Genomic DNA, 14,801 nt, shown 5'->3' on the forward strand with positions numbered 1-14,801 from the left:
GGCGGGAACTCCTTTGCACCGGGGTTTTCTCTCTGCAGCTGAGAATTGCACCGTGCAAAGAAAGCTCCATGTGGTGGGAAATAATTCTGCAGTGCCGAAGCGCACACACAATCATTGGGTAATGACAATTTACAGTCTGAGCCCCCAAGGTCTGGAATAGACTGCCACTGGAGGTGGTTCAAGCACCCACATTGAACACTTTCAAGAGAAATGTGGATGTTTATCTTGCTGGGATCCTATGACCCCTGCTGACTTCCTGCCCCTGGGGCAGGGAGCTGGACTCGATGATCTTCCGAGGTCCCTTCCAGCCCTAATATCTATGAAATCTATGAAACCTGCTATTTAATTCAGTTGCTTTTCTAGTGAAGACTGTAAAAACAGGGACAGAAAAGTAAAGGCACAATTTAGCAATTAGTATGTAAATACAATCTACATTATATATGAAGAGATAAGGACAAGCGCTCCTTTCCCTGGGATTGAGAGAAGCCCCTATAAAAGCTTTGCCTGGTTATGGAAAAATTAATTACACCTTAAAATGGATGCCCAAAACAATGAACCTTATGTTCCAGGCCAAAACGAGTCCTTCGATAAGAAAAGCTTTATGTCTTGAGGCTGAATACTCAACTGCTAGGAACTGATGTCGCTCTACACTAGCTCAAAATCTGGCCCAAGGTGCCCAATTGGTCCTGAGTTTCCACTGACAAGTATTAATGGTGTTTCAGGTACACAAAACATTTGTAGGGGAAAATTTGTCAACATCTAGCTGACTGCAGATCCACATCTGCTGGTTGTGAAATGTTCACGTTAACCTACTTATGATAGCTCAGAGACCCACTGCCTTTCCCCAGCCTTGCACAACACTATGATTTATGCAAGATGTCTGGAGGCTGTTTGGGGCAATTAGTACATTCAAAGGTTGGTAGTAAAACATCTGTTGGTGGAAGAAAATTATTTAATTAACCTGCTTCAAAGATTTGATTTTACTTCAAGCCATATCTTTACATTTCTTATCGGTTTTAACATGTCTAAGTTGAGGCTTGCAGAAGAAGTTTTGAAAGCACTTATGTGATTTAGGCGCCTACCTTACCATGGGACTCAGGCTCCTCTCACCCAGTCACCTCACCTGTGTAAGGGGAAAGGGAGGCAGGAACAGAATCTCAGGTTTAGGGGGAAGGAGTAGGAGGTAACTAAAAAAATCCCCAGTTAGTGATTGCCAGACAGGCCATCCTTCTCTGGTGAGGAACATGTTCACAGCCAGCAGGCCTGGCCTGGCAGCTAGGTCATGGCCAAGCACTGAACCCACCGAATATCCGGGGTAGAATATGGCACCTGTGACTTTTCAATTAGGATTTTTGCACAAAGACAACCTATGAAGCAGCCACTGAAACTGGGCTGAAGTTGGGTACTGAAATTAAGTTATGGTTTCGAAGCACCACCAAGACATTTCCAGACGGATCCATACCATGGAGACAGCAACTCAGTTGAACACAAGGGTTGCCATTAACAAAATGTCCATTGCCAGGAGTTGCCATTCAGTGGTTATACCCAAGATACCCCAGTTGCTCTCTCTCTCTATGTACAGGCAAGCCACAATGGCATCTCCAATAGCATTGAATGGAAACTCCTGGCAGATGGTGAGTTTCTAACAGTGATTACCATAATATGCCAACAGAGCCACAAAAGGCCTACTAATCAGGTAAATAGTATAATGCCCTTCGCATATATCATATAACAGGAGCTACACAATACTTACTTATTTGCTACCTAATACCAGCTAGTAAAACATTGCCCAATTATATATTTACCTGATAGCATGACATTGTCCCAGGCATAGAGAAGAATACCAAATACAAAGAAACAACTTAATTACATATTGACCTAACAGACCAGAATGACTTTCTGGTATGTGATATAGTACTAGACACAGTTATTGGGAGATAAAAGTGGAGGAGAGAGGAAGAACTTGGTCTGCTGTTTTTAAATGTATAAACTGCAGCGCATTAGAAATAGGGAAGGAAGTTAAAAAAAGATGGAAGAGCAGACTGATATAGATGAGATCAGAAATAGTTTAGGAAATGACCATTTCCCTCTTTGGGTACCTCAGCTTCAGTTTTCTCTTCCTGATTCTCTAGAAGCAGTCTCTGGCCCCCAAATCCTGTATTTTTGGCTTCAAAGGGGCTAGGATTTCATCCAAATATGCAGTTGAAGATGCTCTGGGAAAGAAACAAGTTGACGCAGCTCCAGAAGCACATACACCTGTGGGCAAAACAGACCACTGTAAACACTTGTAGGTGAAATAAATTAGCAGTTCAAAGAGCTTATAAGACGCACAAAGATGCACAGAAGCAATTCTATGCAGAGCACTCCACCTGTGCTCCTCTATGACTTCCAGCTCTACAATCAAGAGCACTTCTTTCTCTGGTGCTGTTGTTCATACACTGTGCTATGACATCCGTACAGGTAACAACAAATACAAAAGGAAGCATTGCAACCACATATCTGTTAGAGATTTTTGGTAAAGTTTTAGGGCTGAAGTAAAGTCTTTTCAGACCCAGGTCTGATATTAGTTTCAATACAGTTCCAGTTCTTTTCTGCCTTCCTCTAATGAAAAAATCGCATGCACCCGGAAGCATATGAAGCAGGAGGAAAAACATATGAATTGGGAGAGTACTGAGACATTCCTGGATGCCAGCTCGGCCACTCACTTCAAGCAGATACTTTCCTTTAAGCATTTTTATATTTTCTGCTGAACGGAGAAGGACTTAGGAAAATACATAACTACAGAGGGTTTAGAATGAGAAAGGCTTGTGGATTTTATTCTAGCACCGTTGCTATAAAATGCAATATTGTCAGGTTGGAACCTTTGGGGACTATTTAAATACAGATATTCAGGACTGTAAATGAAAACAGTTGGGTAAGACCAGAGTAAGAGGCCAGGGTCCAGGAAAGCACTGAGTCACATGCTTATTTGCAAGCACGAGCAGTTCCACTGACAAGTCCTGTGCTTATAACTGAGCATGTGAGCAGTGCTTGGCTGAATAGAGCAGAGAAAAATTGAGAGAGACTGTAGCCTTGAACCTAGTGGTCTTTATACATTAGACAATAACAGCATAAGAGGAAAAGCAGAGAAGCAGTTTTACTTCAGGGAGGTTGCAGATGGCAAGGAATTTCTTACTTCTAAATTATAAGTAAAAATGAGAGGAAAAAAAGAAATGCAAAGGGTGTTCCTCATGCACATTATTGTGCAGCCAAAAATGTTCCTAAAGCACCAGGTTTGTTTATGTGTTGGATAGCAACAGTTGTTTTTGGCATCTAACTTTGAACAGGTACCATCCAGAGGTGCTATAAATAGACTGCACATACAAGGGTATCTAAAAATGCTGGAAGCCAAGATAACGCACAGAACAAAAAAACAGCACGACTAGTGGGAAATGCAAAATAGATGTTCTGTCCATGCTGGAAAATACAAAATTAACTCCAGTAATTAGGAACTTCAGGAATGTCAAAAATACCATTCTACCTTACAAAAAAGAACACACATCCTACTCATACTGTAAAGCCAGGTCCCTGACAGCACAGTGCCACTGAACTTCAAAATATCCTTTAGAGGGAGAATGCTGCTTAATTTTGCACAGTCCAATGTGCAATGCCACTTATATCAACATCTTGCATCCATTGACTAAAACTTCTGCTTTCAAAAAGAGCCAGGATTTCACTTTAATGCCATTCCATGGTCTGCATTTGTGCATGCAATTATTCCATACCAAGCACAGAACTTTGTGCTTGTCCTCGTTGAATTTCATCTGATTGATCGTGGGCCCTTCCTCCAGTCTACCTCGGTGATTCTGGATCCTAGCGCTATGCTCCAGAGGGTCTAAAGCTCCACCCAACTTGGTGTCATCCTTAAATTTGCTAATTGTGCACTCAGCATTCAAATCATTAATGAAAATATTAAACAATACTGGACCCAGGACAAACCTCTGGGGAACCCTACTTGATACCACCTTCCAACTAGTCATAGAGCCATTGATGCCTACTTGTTGAGTAGGATGATCCAAACAGTTATGTGGCCACCTTACAGTACTTGCATCTAGTGTAGTCTGTATTTCCTTAGTTTGTTAATGAAAATGTTGTGGGAGACAGTGTCAAAACCCTTGCTAAATTAAGGTTTATCATATCTACTGCTCTCCTTACATCTTCAGAGCCTGTCACCTTATCATAGAAAGAAACCTTATTGAATCCATGCTGGCTGTTTCTGATAACTTTATTCTCCCCTAGGAGCTTCACGCTAGGTTCCTTCTTGTTCCATGACCTTGATCTTTCCAGGTATCAAGGTCATGCTGACTGGTCTATAATTCCCTGGTCTATTCTTCCCTTTCTTAAAGATGGGCACTATATTTGCAATCATGTTGGACCTCACTCATTGGACTGCAGGGTTTTGAACCTTATGTGTTTATTCAAAAGAAAGTTATTCTGGACAAATATGACCAGTGCACACAATTCCTATGGGAAGCTGATCAGGTCAGAAAAGAGTGATGTCAGATTGTTCTGACCATGATTTTAAAAATTGTGAATGTGATACAGCTAGAATATAAGCAGAGCATGGAAGTGCATTGCAACTTAAAATAGTTCTGGATGGCAGATGAATAACATGTGACTTCAGTGTAAAATTGTAAAGACCAACCTGGTAAAAAAGAGCAGCATGTAACACACTGCAAGCTAAGTCTCCTAAGTGTTTTAACTCGGTTTCCAGAGAACTCTGACTTTGTTCATTTGAAAGGCATTATCCTCATCTAAAATCCCCTACCGTATTTTGAAGAATAGGCCCTTGAGCAGTAGTATGTACCTGACAGAGGCTTCCTGTATAATATGATTTCAAGCAAGCAGTACCTCAATTTCACATTCCCTCAAATTTTACTTCATTTTTGGTTATTTCAATAGAGAAAATTTCCATTTTCAGGTACAAGTAGGCTGATAGTTGTTGAAAAGTTGATTACATTTTACTCCCCACTGAGCTCAACATGGCTTTCAAAAATTGCACAGCAAGCAGTTTCATGCATCCTTGCTACATCATGCTCCCACATCACCTACATTTTTTCAGATTCCCAATATGCTTTGTGAAGCATTAGACTTACGTAAAGGGGGATCATAATCAGCTGCTGTAGTGTCTCTGCATCACTGTGTTCAATAGTCCTCCCCATACCCACCTACAGACATCTCAATGCTCTAGTACACAGCCCACAGAAGAATTTCATAGATTTCATAGACATCAGGGCTGGAAGGGACCTCAGAAGATCATCGAGTCCAGCCCCCGGCCCGAAGGGCAGGAAGTCAGCAGGGGTCATAGGATCCCAGCAAGATAAGCATCCAATTTCCTCTTGAAGGTGTTCAACGTAGGTGCTTGAACCACCTCCAGCAGCAGGCTGTTCCAGACCTTAGGGGCTTGGACAGTAAAGAAATTCTTCCTTATGTCCAGCCTGAAATGGTCTTGCAGGAATTTATAACCGTTCGACCTCGTCATCCCTCGGGGCGCTCTGGTGAACAAACGTTCCCCCAGATACTGGTGGTCACCCCTGATAAACTTATAGGTGGCCATCAGATCACCTCCTGAGCCTGCGCTTTTCCAGGCTAAAGATCCCCATGGCTCTCAGCCTGTCATCGTAAGGTCTGTTTTCCTGACCTCTGATCATGCACGTGGCTCTTCTCTGGACTCTCTCAAGCTTCTCCACATCCTTTTTGAATTGTGGAGCCCAAAACTGGACGCAGTACTCCAGCTGCAGCCTCACCAAAGCCGAGTACAAGGGGAGAATGACGTCCCGGGATTTGCTTGAGAAGCATCTATGGATGCAAGCCAGCGTTTTGGTCGCTTTACTAGCCGCCGCATCGCATTGCAGGCTCATGTTCATCTTGTGGTCAATGATGACCCCCAAGTCTCTTTCTTCCATAGTGCTAGCCAGCGTAGCACTGCTGAGCCTATAAGGATGCTGCAGGTTTTTCCTCCCAGGGTGGAGAACCTTGCACTTTTCAGTGTTAAACACCATCAGTTCTTGTCTGCCCATTTGCTGAGCTTGTCCAGGTCAGCCTGGATCACCCTCCTGCCTTCTGGTGTGGATGCTTTGCCCCAAATTTATTCCTGGACTACCACAATCTTCTCTGTGGATGCCACTGATCTGCTGTAAAAGATGCCAATCCTTGTCCAGAATAGGTACCATGATATTAAACATCACTTTGCATCCTGGCTCGTGGAATTCGTGGGCAAGGAGGAGATGGGTACAAATCTGGAGTGCAGCGCTTCCCATTTACTTGCTTTATTTGAGCTCTTAGCCAATGCTCCACAGGGAGCTTGGGGAACTATGTACTGGTTTTACTGAGTATACTTTTGCCTTTGGCTTCTTTTCCACCTTGATTCTTTTGTCAGAGCTTATATCCCCCTTCTAAATGTCCCACCCGGGAGGCACCAGTTAAAACGAACAAGATTAATGTCAACTACACTCACAGTATGGAATAAAAGAGAGCAATTTTTTTTACTCAGGGTCTCACTTAAACTGTAAAAATAAAGTATGGGTTTGTATTGGCAAAGGCTTCCCTTGATCTGTGAATTTCAAGGAAGACAAAATTTTCTGTGTTCTTTGTGAAGCAGCAGTTGTTTTAGTGGGGAAGAAAGCCAAGACAGCTGTTAGCTAGTTCAATGTAAAATACTGACAGTGACATACCAACAACAATACTAGCAGTGAGGGACTTGGCCAAACTGCAAAATCGCCAAATGTTATTAATGCTGTTTGTAAAGAATTTGAAAAACTGTAATAATCTAATCTTTACAAATGGAGCAAAAGGTTTTATTTCAACCGATCCCAGTCTGCCGTGTTTTATAAGATATTACAGCAAAAGCAACATAATCCCTTAGTTTCAAGGGAGACCTTTGAAAACAATTAACTTTTGACATGGATTTGATGATCCTGGGCAGGACTTACGGTTTTATAGAGGAGAAGCTGGCCATGTTTAGTTTGGATGCAATATCTGCCCTACTGAGGAAGGAAAGGCCGTGAGATTTCGACAGCTTCTTAGAAGTCTTCAGTTTAAGCTACTTGAATGAACGGCTTTGTTCACATGACCTGTAACATTCCCAACTCCATGATTGGGGAATATGAAACAGTTTTTTCCACTTCCTTCACACAGGATGAAAGACAGCATGTGCAGTGGTTAGGAACTAAACAGATTTTCCTGACTTGGACACCAACCCTACCATGTGGTCTTGGTTAAGTGACTTGACCTTGTTGTACTTCATGTCTCCGCTTCTGCTGGCTTTCCTCACTAGGGGACTATCAAGGTAAATGTATGAACATCCTCAAATAAAACAACACCTAAGTGCAAGAAATCTCAGACAGAGAAAAAATAAACCTACGCTATTAGCTCTAAGTAGCATCCTCCGTCTCCTTTTGAGGGATGTAATGGAAAGAGAGGTCAGCCACTGCTGCTGTGATAAGAAGGAAAACTTCATGGCCTGGACATGGATCAAATTCTCTCCCCTTCCACCAACTTTCCAGCCTAGCCCCCCACTGATTTGGCTAGGAGTTTAAGAACATATCCTAGGATGATTTTCAGCTGTATAACCCCAATATACGCACCACTTACATAGAATTTACATCAAACAGCCCTTTCATGGTGTCGCTCTGACTCATGCTAGTTTTTTTTTCCTCCTTTTATATTTAAGAGGAAAGCATGTGTCATATCTTACATTCTGTAACAGATATTCCTGAGAGGAGAAGTATATCTTAAAATGAAGATCTTTTAAATAAGAAATGGTCGCACTGTTCATGACCATTTCCACCTCTGGCGTGTTGGTAATATGCTCAGTCTTTTGAAGGAGAATCTCCACACTCTCTGAACCTAGAAATGTGAGTTTTCCCAACAAAGAACTACCATTTTGGGCCAAACCACAATGGCAACCCAAATAGCAAAGGGCTAAAAAAACCCACATTGCTAACAAGAAATTGAGAAATGGGGTATTTCACAAGTGGATGGGATAAGCTGTCTGGCATGCAGAGAAACACACAAGGATTGGGCATTCATTTTAGGAGGTCCTCCATTATTCCTGAATAATGTAAAATTTAAAGACATAATTCATCAGGAGCCCGTTGAATTACTGCATTGCTTCTCCATCACGGATTTTTAAGATGTGCCTATGTTAGGGGAGTTTTACACCTTTACGGCAATTAGATCACAGCAAGTAACTCCGTGCAGTAGTTATCCAGTGCATTTTGCTTTTTTTCAGCTCATAAACTGCTGACAAACAGTTTGAGATTTTCACAAAATATATTCATCATTCAGCAAATCATTCTTTCCCCACAGGACTCTGGCAAGCAAACTGCATTGGTTCATGTTCATTGCATGTACAGGTCAGGTGCTGGCATACCTCTTGTCCAACTAAATAAAAGTAACTTGGAATCTGGTTTTTATCAGAAATACTCCAGTATTGCAGTGAAAAATCACTTTCAAGGAACAAAGACTTATAGTTGCCGTTTTATGCCCCAATTCAGCATGCCCTTATTTATTGTGAGTAGTTCCTTTGACTTTAATGGGACTATTCATGGGCTTAAAGTTAAGCGTGTGCTTATATACCTCACTGAACTGAAGGCCTTAATGAAGCTACTATCTGGAACTCCTGGCTGATGAATATGAACTGATCAGCTCAGTCACTAACCCCTCATTTTGCACGTGACAGAGCCACATCCTATTTTCAAAGGAATGCTCCTGGAAAATATTCAACATAGAAGTATTACAGTTTATTCATAAAGGAAGCCTAGATATGAATGCTTTTATCTTTTTTTTTTTTTTTTTTTTGGCCTGAGTATTTAGCTACTCTTCAGGGCCTCATGTTAGAATGAGAACAAATGATAGAGCTAGGTATTTATTTCTTCCATGCAAAGAAAGGTCTACAAAGATTATACATGCCATCCTGTTTCCCAGGGCCCAGCAGGACTCCAATAACAGGAAGCAGTTCTTTGGTCGCAGTCCAGTCCTCTTTCCAGACAACACCTTCCCCCTTAAGCTCCCTATCTTAGCTTTCTCTCAAAGGGACGTTTTGGGGTCCTTCCTTACTTTCTTGCTCCTCTTTCCTTGGCTTCTTCTGGGAGCTTCTGCTGCTAGTCAAACACAGCCTCACCAAACAGCACCTGCTGCCCGTACAGCTGGCCTTGCTCGCTATCCTCATTTTGGGTGGTTGGTCCTATCATTTCAGCCACCTTGTTTCAAAAAGGAATGCAAGTGCTACTTACACGTTTCCTGAACAAAAGGTAGCTGTCACACTTCACTGAGATTGCACCCCAAACTCCCTGACAATGACAGCAACTACTAAACTGAGCTTGAACTCAAGAGGTGAAGAGAGAGGGCTGGAAGAAGGGAAGAGCAAAGAAACAGAGCAAAGGGGGAAGGAGGCAAAAAGGATCTCAAGCAAGAGCTGAATTACACAGAGCCAAGCTCTATATTGATGTGTTATACTTAAAATGGTTGAAAGGTACAGGTTGCACCGTCTTAATTCCTGCGGTCTGTGAAATCTCGTGAATTCCTTGGAGGAATTGTTACTGGATGACCCAAAATAGTCCAGTGGGCCCAATCCTGCCATGCCTATTTGGAAAGGTAGAATTATCTGAAGAGAGAAAGAGAGAGAGAGAGAGAGAGAGAACAAGAAGTTGTAGCTTTGGAACATGTTGCCACTATAATACATACATACAATACTTCACAAAGACATTTGTTAAACTGTTAGAAATAAGGGGGGGGGGGGGAATATCCCTCTTCCCTGGAGCAAAGGGCCACTAGGTTTTCTCTTAAGAGCTAGCCAGGAAGAATAGGGGCCTCTTACCGCATTAGAAAGCCTATAGATCCCATCTCTGAACTAGCTGTACCCATTTTGTTTGTGACTTTTGTGTTTTTGCTTTTCAGCAGCTGTTACACCGATCTGTCTCCTGCACACTTTCATCCTTTTGTGCAAAGTGACCAGCAGTTGTTTCAGCTATTCCATTTTTGGGTACTTAACAGCTACTCTAGCAGCAAGGGCATGTATCAGTCATACACATCAGGGTGACTGTTGTTAAACCTGATATATAATGTGTATATAATTATGCCCTGAGGTCCAGCTAGCTCTCAACTCACCCTCCCTAGAGATCTGAAGGGTGATAACTGATCAGGAAGATACAACAGTTCACAAATATAATGTTACTGTAATTATTAACATAATTCAGAGATTAAAGTAGACAGTCTATCAAGGCTGGGTTTAAGGTTAAAAATGGCCTCTTTTCAAGTGTCTGCTATACACGGGCCAAGCAAATGCTTATTCCTCCCATTCACAATAAAACCCTCTGCTTTTCCCAGCCCCTTCTTCTCAGTACCACATTTGCCCTTCAAAAAAATCTATGGTCTTTCTCTTTCCCAATTTAATGTTTCCATTCATCCTCCCAACCAGTGCATTAGACACTCAATGAGCTTCTTTCCTCCCCACGCAAGCTTTTTCCAAGAGAATCCCTTGTGTGATAGCCTGGCCCACTAAAATCAATGGCAGAACTCCTCCTGACATCTGGGGGACCAGGATTTCATGTGTAATGGGAGTCTTGCCATACTATGGCTAGGTCAACCCTTACCATTTTACTGTACTTTTTCTGAACACTTTCTGGTGACTTTCTATAAATGTTTTTGGTCATGTGGTTGGTGTTCGTTCAATCTTGAGCCAAAATTGATTAGAACTAGATTGAATGTAGGGATATGCAATATTGCAGCCACTCTCAGCTCTGGTAACACACCTCAGTAAAAGACCCACAACTACAATATTTTAGTTTTGTACAGTTTTCTGGAAAAGTAAAAGCTACCCCACAAGATATAGGGCCTTGCTACACAATAGTTTGGGGCAGCTCCTGGAGCTCCTAACCCTTGGATTGTCCTCACATTAACACCTTAAAGTGATCTGAAGCACTGATTATGTGGCTCAAAATTATACCACTCCAGGGCAGTGTTATCTCTAACCGGCACTACCCAGCTTCTGTGCCATGAAGGTGTGGCCACTCCCCCAGATTCTCTGCCCAAGTTGAAGTCCTCCAGTATCCCAGGATCTCTCACACCTCCGCCTGTAGAGCAAGGATAGATGCCTGTCCTGGTTCACCAGTCCTCTTGTGGCAACACACAGCTATAGCTCCTAGTCCTGTGCCTGCTCACCAGGCCTCTAGCAGCAAGTCACAGCTGTGCAGGTGGGGGACAGCCAGAGAAGGTTTCTAAACTAAGGGTTGGACTGCTCCAAACCCCAGTCTAGCACTAACAGCCATCAACATTTGTGCATCTTGCAGTGTAAGGTGTAACAAGGCCCATGATCTGGCGGGAGTGATAGTAGCAGTGCAAAGCTATAAGCAGGAAACAGGCAGGAAGCACAAAGGCTGTAACTGAGATCCCTTCTGATCTAAAACATTTTTGTTAATCCCTGGCCTTCAGAGGCATTTATTTTGCCCTTCTGTTTTTACAATAGTTAGCCTTGCATTTCAGTCAGACTCTGCCCACAGCTAACTGCAATGCTCTTGTATTGTGAGGGTTAAAATTCTGTGCTGAGCTACTCCTTGTTTTAAAACATCCTTTCCTCTTGTTGTGAAAGAGCATCCAATACAATAAAATGACATTATTCCTGTGGCTTTGGAGAAACACAAACTAATCATTTGTGTGCGCCAAATTGTGCTTTTGGCAGAGAGCTTTATAAAAAAAAACTGCTCAGAACTGCTGACCCCAGCACTGGGTTTAGGCACTTACATTTCCCAGATTGAGAAAGGAAGACAGTTCTTGTAAGTAGCAGATGCTCTGTCTCTTCCAGGATCTGAATCACCATGAAAAGGATGAGACTTCATCTTTTATATTACCTTGGGGGTCAGATCCCCAACAGGTGTCAATGGGAGCAGGTTCATTGCCTTTAATGGACCATCGCAGTCAGTACACCTGATTAGGCAGAATCTCTAAATGAAACACAGAGATGCAAACTGGTCATATAAAGTCAGCTCCCACTGAAATGAGGTGTAAAGCTTCCATCGGCATCAGCAGAAACAGGATCAAGCCTTTATAGCTGGCCTATGCCAAGTCCAAATCTCTTCTTGCCTACAACTCAAAGTTGTGCAGTTGTAATTACTGTAGCAAGAATCAATCCAAACAAACCCACATGTTAACACCTCCACTTACATCGAGTTGCTTCCCCACTTCCTCCTCTACTGGCTGGGAGGGCTCTGTCAAGCGCCCTGAGGTTCCCACATTGCACCTGTGCTCAGCCATTTCAAGAACGTAGTGCTCACTCAGATGTTTATTAGGGGAAGGTGAATCCAAGTCAAAAGGAAACCTGTGTTTGCAGAGTTGGTAGGGGGAATTCAAAAGAACATAGGATGATGTAAAACCATAAGTAAAACTGGCCTATTGCAAAGACTAAGCATGGTTGCTTCATCCAGGAAAGTTGATGATGGGTAGGAGAGAGAACTGCATTACTCTCTCCACACTATAAAAGCACTGGTTTTCCATTTGCCTTTATTGAGGGGTAAGTAACTGCTTCCCAACAGTACGTGTCCTTGGGGAACCACGATGAGTGGGTCCAATTCTAATGGGCCTGTAAAAGGCTCTTCGATATTTTTGTCAGTGATCTCGAAGTGAATACAAAAGCACCGCTGCTTACATTTCCAGACACCAAGACTGACAGAGGGAAATAATGATGAAGGCAGGACAGTCACACAAAGGTGATCTGCACTCATTTCATAAACTGTGCCTATTCATACAAAGTACATTTTGAATACAGCTCAATATGAGGACATAAATCTAGCAACAAGGAATACAAGTCATACATACAGAATGGGAGGGCTGTTTCTTGGAAATCAGCACCTCTGAAAATGGCTTTGGGGTCATAGAGGACAAGCAGCATTGTATCAGCCTCTAGCATGATGGTGTGGATAAAAAAGCTGGTTATATTTTTGGATCTATAAGTAGTAATTTAATGACTAGGAGTAAGGAGAGGAGTTTACCTCTGTATATGCCTCTTGTGGGACTGACTCTGGAAAACTGTATATCATTCTAGCACCCACAATTTTAAAAGGCTGTCCAAAAATTGGAGTGAAAAGAGAAAAATTGGACAGAAAAGAGCCTCAAAATTATGAGGGCCAGGAAGTTCCTTACAGTCAGACACTTAAAGAGCTCACTCTGATGAGTTAAGCAAAAGGATTGAGAGGTGACTTAATTACAGCCTATCAATATGTTCATTGGATGAAAATACTAGGTGCAAAAAGGGCTTTTTAATTCAGCAAGAAAAGATATAAGAAAATCCCACAGCTAGAAGCTGAAGCCAGACAAACTGAAACCAGAAATACAGATGTGTAACAGTGAAGATTCGGGGCAAACTGCTAATGGAAGTAACAGATCCTCTAACAATTGATGTCTTTAGAACAGAAGTAGATATTTTTGGATGATGAGCTTCAGTCAAGCACAAGTTTGTGGGTTTCATACAGTGGTGACTAGTGAAACACCGTGACCTGTGATAGACAGGAGTCCAGTCTTGATGATGAAAAGGTCCCCTCTTGCCTTAAAAATCTGCAAATCTGGAAATCACCTTTCATTTCTACATAATCAGCTTGAGATCTAAATCCACCAAGAGGGGATATTTTGGCTCAGGATCCACAAACAACCAGATATTTGGGCTGATTCTCTGGCAATGAACATTTTCTTTTTGGGAGGTCCAAGTCAATCCACCACAAAACCCGTGTTTTAATGCAGGGAGATACTACCTATAGGGCACACGGCAGTGCTATGCAGAGAGAGCCAAGCTTGCTCTGCACGCACTAGTTCTGGACCCAGAAGAAGTATTAATGAAGTGCTGCACCTGCTGAATTAGCCCCGCTGAGAAACCAGGCAAATCAGCCCAGGCATAGCAATGCAACAGCACGGCTCCACTGCTTCTGGAGCTAGCACATGCAGAGACAGCTTGTGTGTCTGCCCGGCACTCTGCCTTGCACGGGATTCACTCTAGCGTGAGAATTAGTAAGTTCGCTTCTAGTTCAAGTTATCCCTGTGTGGCACGGAGCCATGCTGCGTAGACATCTCTGCTGCTATTCAACATTTGATTCTAACAAAGGTCAGTCACGTGCCGACGCAAGTCACCCCTGCAAGCAGAGCCAAGATAGAGAGATATACCCATTAAATTCAGTGCTAGGTGCAATAGTTCAGGTCCTCTTCATTTCTTCAGTGAGCAATAACACTTTCACTCTTTTTTTGTGAAGATGGTAACACCATCTGACTTAGGCAACCAATCGCATATAAAAGAACAAGCATGGATGTCCACACCAATGTTTTAATAAGTAGTGAGTGATAACAGATAGACTCGTGATTGATCGCAAGCAAAAATTTGTGAAGTGAATTCTTCATTGCAACTGGCTTGCTCCATCCTAGCCCTGGAAGGAAACTGTTGAATAAGACTCCTCCACAGCTACCCTTCTGGAAGTCACCTTTTCCTGCCTCAAATATTGGCAACAGGCTCCTGCAGGACTCAGCTGTCATTATGATTTACAACCAGGCAGCTAAAAACACTAATGATTGTGACTCTCACCACTAATCACCACTTAATCAGACACTAATGGATCTCATTGGTGGGTACAAGGCTTACTGTAAAAGCTTCAGCGATTTAAAAGGAACAATTTTATTTATGAAACTGTCACTTATCTTAAAGCATTGTGGGTTTGAAGCACTGATAATGGAAAAACACACCCTTATCTTTCACTATACTTTCAATTAAAATGGAAGTGTTCACA

At 42.4% G+C, this 14,801-nt stretch overlaps 1 protein-coding gene across 1 annotated transcript in view; it reads right to left on the bottom strand.

Moving 5' to 3' along the window:
* FGGY (FGGY carbohydrate kinase domain containing) overlaps window positions 1-2,250 on the bottom strand; it is a 260,805-nt gene extending 258,555 nt beyond the window's left edge. The window contains exon 1 of the mRNA XM_025193140.1: window positions 2,100-2,250. The gene's annotated coding sequence lies outside the window, so the exon portion shown is untranslated. The remainder of the gene's footprint in view (window positions 1-2,099) is intronic.
* Between the last annotated feature and the right edge of the window lie 12,551 nt (window positions 2,251-14,801).

This window comes from Alligator sinensis, unplaced genomic scaffold (genome assembly GCF_000455745.1).
Source record: "Alligator sinensis unplaced genomic scaffold, ASM45574v1 scaffold1559_1, whole genome shotgun sequence".
NCBI classification, from domain to species: Eukaryota; Metazoa; Chordata; order Crocodylia; family Alligatoridae; genus Alligator; species Alligator sinensis.